At 33.9% G+C, this 10,010-nt stretch overlaps 2 long non-coding RNA genes across 3 annotated transcripts; both read right to left on the reverse strand.

Moving 5' to 3' along the window:
• Positions 1-1,696: 1,696 nt before the first annotated feature.
• Positions 1,697-3,303, reverse strand: LOC149955561 (uncharacterized). The gene is made up of 3 exons (XR_016478128.1): positions 2,934-3,303; positions 1,901-2,228; positions 1,697-1,838 (listed from the first exon to the last, which is right to left on the reverse strand). It is a non-coding gene; the product is annotated as an uncharacterized LOC149955561 (long non-coding RNA).
• Positions 3,304-3,386: 83 nt separating this feature from the next.
• On the reverse strand, positions 3,387-4,692 carry LOC149955562 (uncharacterized). Of its 2 annotated transcripts, none has more exons than XR_016478127.1 (6): positions 4,436-4,692; positions 4,229-4,371; positions 4,046-4,105; positions 3,868-3,966; positions 3,600-3,789; positions 3,387-3,520 (listed from the first exon to the last, which is right to left on the reverse strand). It is a non-coding gene; the product is annotated as an uncharacterized LOC149955562 (long non-coding RNA). The 2 variants fall into 2 exon arrangements; XR_016478126.1 differs by having other exon boundaries at positions 4,046-4,124.
• Positions 4,693-10,010: the final 5,318 nt, after the last annotated feature.

The raw sequence follows: 10,010 nt of genomic DNA on the forward strand, positions 1-10,010 counted from the left end.
TGGGAACATCCACTATGTTCTCGCAGAAGTATCTCCATGAAGCCTTCTTGGCATCTCGGATAGACTTGTGGTAGGTGGTGAGGGTGCGTTTATAGGCATCCCAATCACCCCCCTTCTTTGTAAGTATGGACACTTAATTCGGAGTTAGTCTGTACGCGCAGTTGAGTCACGTTTTAAAACCATCTAATTAAAAACGAATGCACACAGAAGAAATTTAAATGTGCAAAAAGCTAAAAGATTATTTTCTTGTAAAATATTCAAAAAAATTATTAATAACTAACATGGTTAAAAAAACCGACTCGATGACGTCACGAATCGCTGCCAAACTGAGTAGCATATATCAATATGAACGAGCTCTACAAGGTCGTTATGGAGATATGACGCGAAGTTACGTAACCTACTTGTATGAAAAACAAAGATTAGTCGATTTTCAAGACGATATTTCTCTAGAAATATAAGAGTTACCAGTCTAATTTGTCTTTTAATCGAAAGGTTTAATAGCGTAGAGTAGCATATATCAATGTGAACGAGCTCTACAAGGTCGTTATGGAGATATGACGTGAAATTACGTAACCAATTTGTAGGAAAAACAAAGATTAATCGTTTTTCTCCCCGATTTTCAAGACGATATTTCTCGAGAACTTTGGTTCAATTAATGTTAATTCGTTAATTTTATCTTTTGATTATATTGTTCATTTCACTTTTTTTGGTATTATTCAGTTTTTAATTTGATCAATTTCTGTCAGGTTTCGTTATATTTAAATATTTGTAAAGTTTGTTTATCAATATTTTGTTAATTTCATAGTTCTTTGCGTTATTCAGGCTTAGATTTAATATTTTTGTTTTATATGAAGCTAGTCTAGTTCTAATTGCTTTTGAAGTGAAAATGGCGCCATCTATGAAAGTTATACGAGGTTTAGTATTGTCTAACATTCGAATACTTTTTCTTTTGAGTTTCTTGAGTTCTACTGTATTCAAAAATATCTTTCCTGAAACCTTTTCCGGCGAATTGACGGCGGTCCTTGGGAAATACCAAAATTGCGTGTTTTGCACATTGAGTTGGGAATAATACTATCTAGAGCCCCAGTTCAAATTTTCCCCATAGGCTTTAACACAGCATTAGTGAAGATAGGAACGAAAAACATGGGAGTTTTATCAACTACGACAAAAGCCACCTATGAGCGACAAATGCAACTATTTAAATGAAAAATTCTTCGACGACCCCTGCCGCCACCTATGAGCGAAAAATGCAACTATTTAAATGAAAATTCTTCGACAACCCCTGCTGCCACCTCTTAGCGACTTTGTGAACAATTATAATTTTAACTTATGAATTGAAGCGGGAAAGCGACGCGTTTTTAAGAAAAATTTTGAAAACGCGTTTTTTTAAATTAAAGTCATATACATCTGAAAACTCTTTATTAACACAATAAAGGTTTCTTTTGTGAGTTCTTTACTATTTTGTAATAGATTTTGAGTTAAATTTTAAGCATAATGGGTAGGAAATGCACAATTTCGTCTTGCGAAAATAATGGAAGAAACAAAAAAGTCTCTTGGCATAAGTAGGAGCAGCACTAAAATTAAAAAAAATAAATAAAAGACATTTATATTCTAAATTATTTAAAATTACAATAAGGTTTCCAGGTAAAGTGAATCCATTGTTGCAAAAATGGCTCAAAGCCATTGGAAGACCAGACTGGGTTCCAAACGCAACAGATGCAGTTTGCGGTGATCATTTTACAGAGGAAGACTTCAGGAAAAACACCACTTTTAAAATCCTTACAAACACAGCAACACCTTCACTTTTCTTAAATACAAATTTTAGAGCTGGCATGGTACTATGTAAGAAGAAAAAAAATTATTAGACAATTACTTAGATAACTTTTTACAGAAAACGTACAGTAGAAGGAACTGTACAGTTAACGAAGTTATGGAAAGCTCATCTACAGAGGAAGCGCAAAGCACAACTACAGAGGATGTCCAAAGAATAACGACAGAGGATTTGCAAAACTCAACTATAGAGGATACAAAAAGTTTAATTTTTGTGGATTTGGATATAGGTTCAAATCAAGAGATCCTTGATATCGCAATGGAAATTCAAAATCAAAATACTCTTCCACTTGAGGTACAGATTACACATTTGATTTAAGTTAAAAGTTTTCGTGGAGTAACTAAAATTAAATTAATTTTGAAGACAAGAGAAGACACTGATAAGAAATTGTGCCACACTGAAACCAAAAACACATGTCTTTCAATGCCCGATCATGTATATTTTTCCCCTAACATTCAAAAATCTAAATTTAATTTAGTTTTTTCATATAGACTTACAACACTACATATGAAAAGCAGCTACTGAAATTTCAGGAATTAGTTCGCAAAAAGGTTTTTTTTTTCATTTGATTTAAAGAAATGCATGCAAAGATCCATTTATAAATTTAATTAAAATTACCACTTGTAAATACTTTCAGGATAAAAAAATACTCAGATTAAAAATGCAGTTGACCAAACAAGCTCTTAAAAGAAAAGGAATTAAAAAAGCATTTAAGAGTGTAAAGCAAAAAGTCAAGCGGCAAACAAATAAATTGGGAAGTTTTAAAGTAATATTAACAACATTGCGTACCGGAAAGCTTGCCGAAGAAGAAAATCTTGCCAAAATAGAAGAGCTCTATTCCCCTGTTGCCAAAGAACTTTTTAAACAATTGAAAGAAGCTGGTCCCAAAAATTTAGCTAAAAAACCATACAATAATACATTACGGGAATTTGCAGTCACCCTTCACTTTTACAGCCCTAAAGCTTACCGTTATCTAAGGCGATTCTTCACCTTACCACATCCTAACTCACTAAGAAATTGGGCAACTAAAGTTAATGGAGACCCTGGATTTACCATGCAAAGCTTAGATTTTATAACTAAAGAAGTTCAAAAGTCATCTTACCCCATTCTAACGTCACTTATGATAGATGAAATGTCTGTCCGCAAGGAAGTACGATGGAATGGAAAGTTTTTTGATGGGTACATCAATTATGGTACGAGCCTAGAGACATCTCTTGACAATGACACCATAGCAACTTCTGCCTTGGTTTTTTTGGTTGTTGCCATTAATGGCAGTTGGAAAATTCCAATTGGTTACTTTTTTGTTCATGGAACACCAGCCTGGTTGTTGGACAAGCTGGTTCGGGAAGCTTTTCATCACATCAAAGCCACTGGTGCTGAATGTGTTGCGTTGGTAGCTGATGGACTTTCTTCCAATATTGCAATGGCCCAGCGATTAGGCGTGGTTATGACATCCAAAGAAATAAAATCAGTTTTTCCTAACCCTGGTAAAATTCATAATTATTAAAAGTTGAAATTTGAAATTAAAATTTATAAAAAAAAATAATTTAGCAAACCCAGAGAAAAAAGTGGTATTCGTTTTGGATATATGTCATATGTTCAAACTTCTAAGAAACTTGTGGGAATTTTTCAAGGTCATCTTTGATCAGCGAAATGATTATAACGAAGTAAAGCAATTTTTTTTAACTTCTGGAAAAAAGAATAAATTAGTAACATTATAAACATCTTGACAAATAATAGGAAATATTATGGTCCTTGGTGGAATTACTCGAGAGCATCCAAGCTGTAGAGGGTCTTAGTCTGGCCAACAAACTTACACGCTTTCACATAAAGTTTCATACACAAAAGATGAAAGTCAAACTGGCAGTACAAACAATGAGTGCCTCAGTAGCGAGCGCCATGAAATTTCTGAAGGAAATTAAGGTCAAAGAGTTTCAGAAATGTGATCCAACAGTTAACTTCATTGAAATTGTGGATAGGTAGATATAGGGTGTTGGTATTAGCACATGTTAAGATATTAAATTTGTTTTGCTTACCTCAGAGCTTTTGATATCCTCAATTCACGAAATCCATACGCTAAAGGGTACAAGGCTCCAATCAATAGCTATAACAAAGAGAGAGCAAGGACAAGCCTCCTGAAAATGAAAGATTTGATGTTAAATTTATGCGATTACGAAGGAAACTTGATTTCTGAATCAACTAGAAAAACTGGACCTCTGGGTTTTGCAGTTTCCATCACTGGTATTCTACATCTGGTAGATACTCTAGTTACGCCTGAAGGACCATTGAAGTACTGATTAGGTTTAAAGTTGAGTTGTAAGAATCAAATTTTAAGAATTTCACTTTATACAGATATCTCCCTACCTACAAGTTATCTCAAGATCACTTAGAACTTACATTTAGTGTTTATCGACAGCAGGGAGGCTACAACAATAACCCCACAGTAGCTCAGTTTAAGTCTGCCTATAAGAGGTCTTTTATGGCCAAGCTGGAGGCATCTGGCTGCGCCAATATTTTAGCCCTCGATGATACATCAATTCCTAATTTATTCGAAAGTTCCAATAATTTTTTACAAAAGGACACCACATCTCATGTTTCACTTACTGATGAAATTGAAGACGATGCTGATTTAGAGTTTTGTTTTGATGGTTCAAACTTGATAACGGACAACATCCTTCACTATGTCGCTGGCTTTGTTGTAAGGAAGGTGAATAGAATTCTTAGCTGTCATCAATGCAAAGCAGCATTACAGGAGAATCCAGATGACAACAATAGAAGCTTTCATGACTATTGTGTTTCATCAAAATCCTTGCTTTTAATTCGCGACCATGGTGGGTTGGTACATCCATCTAAAGACGTAATAAAGATTATTACACTCACGGAAAAATGCATCAAAAGTCTCAACCTTGAAAAATGTGGTGGTTCTTTGAAAAACATTCCACTCAGAATTGAAACACTTGTTAGACGATGCTTGATGAACGAAAACATTTTTTCAAATCTAACAAAACACATGTTTGACCAAGAATTTGGCTGGAACCACCATTTGAACTACCTTATCAAAAACGTAATAAACATTTATACCAATATCAGATTGCGTAAGATTGCCAAGACTCTAAATGAAAAAATGAAGAGGGAATCAATTAGAAAGAAATTGACCAAACTAATCCTATTTCAAGGACAATAATATTCACCTTGGCAAGCTTCAGGCAGCCTTCAAGATGTACTGGATTCTTTATTACTTAGTTATATTCTTTATTATTTATATTCATTATTTATTTATTTATATTCATTATTTATTTATTTATATTCATTATTTATTTATTTATAATCATTATTACTTATTTGTATTCATTTTTTACATATTTTTTTGTTTTGGTGCAATTTAATCTTTTAAAATATTTACTCTTAAATTATTTCAAAATGATATATGATTTACCAAGAAACTAAGTTGTTTTGTTTTTTAGCTTTAAATTATAATAGTCCACAAAGTCGCTCATAGGTGGCGGCAGGGGTCGTCGAAGAATTTTTCATTTAAATAGTTGCATTTGTCGCTCATAGGTGGCTTTTGTCGTAGTTGATAACCCTCCCATGTTTTTCGTTCCTATCTTCACTAATGCTGTGTTAAAGCCTATGGGGAAAATTTGAACTGGGGCTCTAGATAGTATTATTCCCAACTCAATGGTTTTGCACGACCTTTATCTTGCAACCTACGATTTCTTCAGTTGGTTTCGCGCCACGGCTTTGCCCAGGTAGTTAAATAGTAAATATATTTTGAATTATTCGACCGTGTTTGTAGGCCTATTAATTTTATTCGAAATAAAAGTTTACGCAATCAGGTAAGATGTTAAAGAATAATCTAAGATCGTTTAAAAATTTATCACTGAGGCTTCTAACTTTCTTTGATTCCTTTATTTAAAAAACTTAATTTTTAAAATGTTGATATCTAAATGATCACTCAATTAGGTCTGATGTTGAAAATTTATATCTTACAAAGTTATCACTACTGAGCCTTCTAATGTTTTATGAATACACGTTATTTTTGTTACACTAGGCTTAACAAAAAATATATCTGATTATCTTTAGATCAGATGTTTAAAATTTATTAAACATAAAACAGTTATGACTGAGGTTTCTAGCTTTCTACGACTACATGTTTTGTTATACGAAACATAATAAAATATATTTTACACAAAAGTGAACTTAAATATTTAAACAATAAGTGAAAGTTTTTGTAAATTTAAAGTTAAATAAAATCTTAGGTACTGTTAATAGGTTAGAGACTAGAGTACGGGAAAATTCATCATTCATAATTATTGAGATAACGTAGGACTCGAGTTCGCGTTGAGAGAGAAGTTTAGACTAAGGCCAACAAGGGACTATGTATTGTTTTTGAATTTTAAATATTTTACGTTTTTAGTTAGTGTCTGTAAGCGAGTCTGTAAGGGATTTGATTTTGCTTTACAGGATGGAAAGAGGTTTGGGCTAGCGGGAGAGGGATCGAATATAAATGAGGGGTAATCGGGCGGAAGAAAAAATTACTTTTAATTTAGCGAAAATATTATCGAATTTTCCGCGGTTTTAACGCATTTGACCATAATTATCCACATCTGATTTGAGTTAAGTTCGTACCGTTTTTTCTAGTCCTGAATAAAACAAAGGACATCGCACTTCTTCTATGGGATTTGGCTTTCGACCGATTTTTTTCAAATTGAAACATGTTGTTGGGCTTGATCAAAGGAGCAAAATTGTCCGTTGCCATTTTTTCCTAGCTCCTATAGTTTGGCCAGTAGCAGCGGTCAAAAGTGGACGAAACTTAGTGTAGTATATTTGTTTAAAGAAGTCTCAGCCCATCGCTTAGCGCTCTATGTTTGCGCGTCGCTAGTCCGGTTTCACTATCAATAGAGGTTTCTTGCCGAAATTCCGGGTGCTTCCCAAAACCGGGCGTCGTATTTGGTTTCGTTCTGTTCGTACTACTTTCTGATCGCACGATGAACGAACTCAGTAGATAAATAGTTATTAGTTAAGTATTGAGTCTTAACTGTCGTGTGATCGTGACTTTAACCGAGTATGTGCTGTATCGATAAATAAGTGTTTGATCTGTTGTTGAGTGACTGTTTCTTACCTATGAGCGAGTGTTGAATGTGGGATTCAACGAAACGGTTAATCATATATATTTTGATTTCTTTAGTATTTATTTTATTTTATTATTGCTCATAAAATATTGAATATTAAATAATTCCACGTACAAAAATTCATCGAATAATAAGTTGCGAGAAAAGAAATAATGAAGTAGAGGTGTAAAATCTTGGCAAGAAAACTCTATTGATAGTGAGCCCGGACTAGCGACGCGCGAGCGTAGAGCGCTAACCGATGGGCCGTGACTCCTTTTAACAAATAGACTATACTAAGTTTTGTCCACTTTTGACCGCTGATACTGGACAAACTATAAGAGCTAGGGAAAAATGGCAAGAGACAATTTTGCTCCTTTAATCAAGCTTAGCAACATGTTTCATTTTGAAAAAAATCTGTCGAAAGCCAAATCCCATAGAAGAAGTGCGATGTCCTTTGTTTTATCTAGAATCCAAATATTGCGATTCGGTCTAGCATTTATATTCTGATTTTGAATAAAAACGTTTTATTTAATTATCATGTATTTGGATTCAATGGATTCTTTTTTTCAGTGAGAAACTGAGAATAGTTAAGTAAAATTTTATTTCTTTTAATTACCTAAAATGTACAAAACTTTGATCCCCCGTAGAAATACTCACCCAAAAAGAGAAACAATAACAAAAAAAATATATCTGGAGGGTTCTTGTCTTTAAAAAAAAATAGCCTTTTTTTCAACATTGGGGGAAGACTTGGAGTTTTATCGGTTTGCCCCCCCCCCCTGAAATAAAAACTTCCTACGCCCCTGCGTTGTGCTATAGGGGTAACCTCAAGCTTACTCCAAATCAGATTTATAGGCATCACATCAAACCTGAAATATTCGCTGGCCTATTTAGTATGTAACTGTTCCTTACTTTGAAATCAAGAGATACTATAATAATTAAGGCATTTAATTGCATTAACTGTGTTTTTAGGCAACTACCTTACTTAGACGCTAATCTACCTGTGTCGTTGTAATGTCGCTTAGTATTGTGAAAAAAAAGTTGAGAAGGGAGATCAAAAATGTTTTGAAATTTTTTGAAATTTTTACAGTGTTTTATTGATGTATTTGCACCTTTTGACATATCTAGCTAATTGAAATTTGAAAAAATATTTTTTTGCCATTTTCACTCCACCCTACTATTTACCCTGTACCAAGTTAAAAGCTTCAGATGTAGCTATTATATTTTACGAAGCTATTTAACGACTTAAAGCCATGAGCTAGAGAGTTTTTACAGTCATTGGAGATGGAGATGGAGTTAATAAAATGTTTTTCAAGAATAGTATTGTAAATCACATCTTTGAACAAGTTCCACTCTTGGTCATTTACTATTATGCTAGGAAAAATTACAATAAGCCTCGTTTTAATTTTTCAGCCTCCACGCTCAAAAAAACATACAGAAAAATTGTCGAAGCTAGCGACGTTTTTAGTAAGACACGCTTATTGAGACGACATGAGAAACACATCCTTTGGGAACTTATTGAAAGATTTATTACAACGATTACCAGATAATTCCTAGAAAGTATCGAAAATAATTATTTTCGCAAGATAAGGGTACAATTTGTTACTCGAGTTGTAAACTACACCGTATCTGCGGGCATAAAGCCAGAGATAGTTTATAAAGCTAGTGAAACCGTGAAAAGTTCAAATATGTCACCTTTTTTCTACCATTTCCTTAACACTCTTGTCTAGGCATCGGCAAAGGCCACTCCTTTTTAAGTAAAAAACCACATTCCGACAAAAACGTATTGAAGAAAGTGTCTTAGGGAAATGTTAAGGAAAGATATTTCTCTTCATCCAATATGCCGTGCAGGTTATGCGGATTTAGTTAGAAAGTGAAAGCTTCACATTTTAGTATTGGTCTGTAACAAAGGTTGCCTTAGTCAAAAGCTCTGGTAATATGTTAATCGCAAAAAGTTCGTCCTGAAATTATTTTTGATTGTTATGTAAATAAACGGAAAATTCTGTTGGGGTTAGGCCATAATTCCTAACATCATAATCATATGTTATATGCTGAGATGCTATTGTTAGATAGTGCGTCTTTGCATACTTATCGATCCAAAAGGCACTAAATAAAGCACAGTTTCCCATTTTCCATGGACATTCAAACTTTTGGTATGACATTTTATCTTACGTTTTCAGCTACTGCCGCCAAGTGTATGGCGATGGTAGTTGGATGGGGTAGAAGTGCGTTTACATTAACGCTTTCCAATTCTGCTCCAATGTAAATGAACTCTTGCAGAATATTCCGGAATCCTAGACCTTTGACAATATTAATGGCACACAGCTCGACGAATTTCTTTACTGAACGAGCTATAACTTCATCCGGGACTTGTACGATTTTTTTGCGGTAGATTGTTGTCCATATTGTATGTCGTGTTTATGTACTGAGAGATGACCCACTGCAGTTTTAAATGCATAAATTGTATCGAAATCGATCTTAGAATCTGACGAAACCAATGTAAATCTTCGTTTGATTATAGTGAACGGCAACCAATTTGCTCCACACCGGAGAGATTCATTTCTTGTCGTGTAAGACATAATCACTAGGTGCTAAATTCAATCAAACAATAGCCTTGTAATATTTGGACAAGGAGTCAACTGATTTTTTCGACGTTCTTACAGCAACGTTTCTAAAGAGTAAATGATATCTTGAGGCTATTATTTGTGAAAATAAGACAAAGTCATAAACCATTAAATGTACACGTGACTGGTTAATTTAAGCCTTTTATTTATAAAATAATCATTTAAGAATACTTTCTAATATAGTTAAGCGAAGTAATCATAATTCTTCGGGTTTGTACTTAGTTTTCCTACATTTATCTACCAAATATTGATTCAAAATATATAAAGTAATTTTTTTAGCTGGATATAGTTTAGTCTTGGATTAATTAAACACAGGGATATCTCACAGAAGAAAAAACGCGGAAACGATTGCTATGAAACCTCTATTGGTCAGATCTAGACCCAAACGGAAGTGATTAAAGCGCATGCGCGAGAAGTGGATTAAGCGGGGAGATAAAGGTGAGCGTA

This window comes from Leiobunum rupestre, chromosome 2 (assembly GCF_980474605.1).
Source record: "Leiobunum rupestre chromosome 2, qqLeiRupe1.1.hap1, whole genome shotgun sequence".
In the NCBI taxonomy this organism is placed as follows: Eukaryota; Metazoa; Arthropoda; class Arachnida; order Opiliones; family Sclerosomatidae; genus Leiobunum; species Leiobunum rupestre.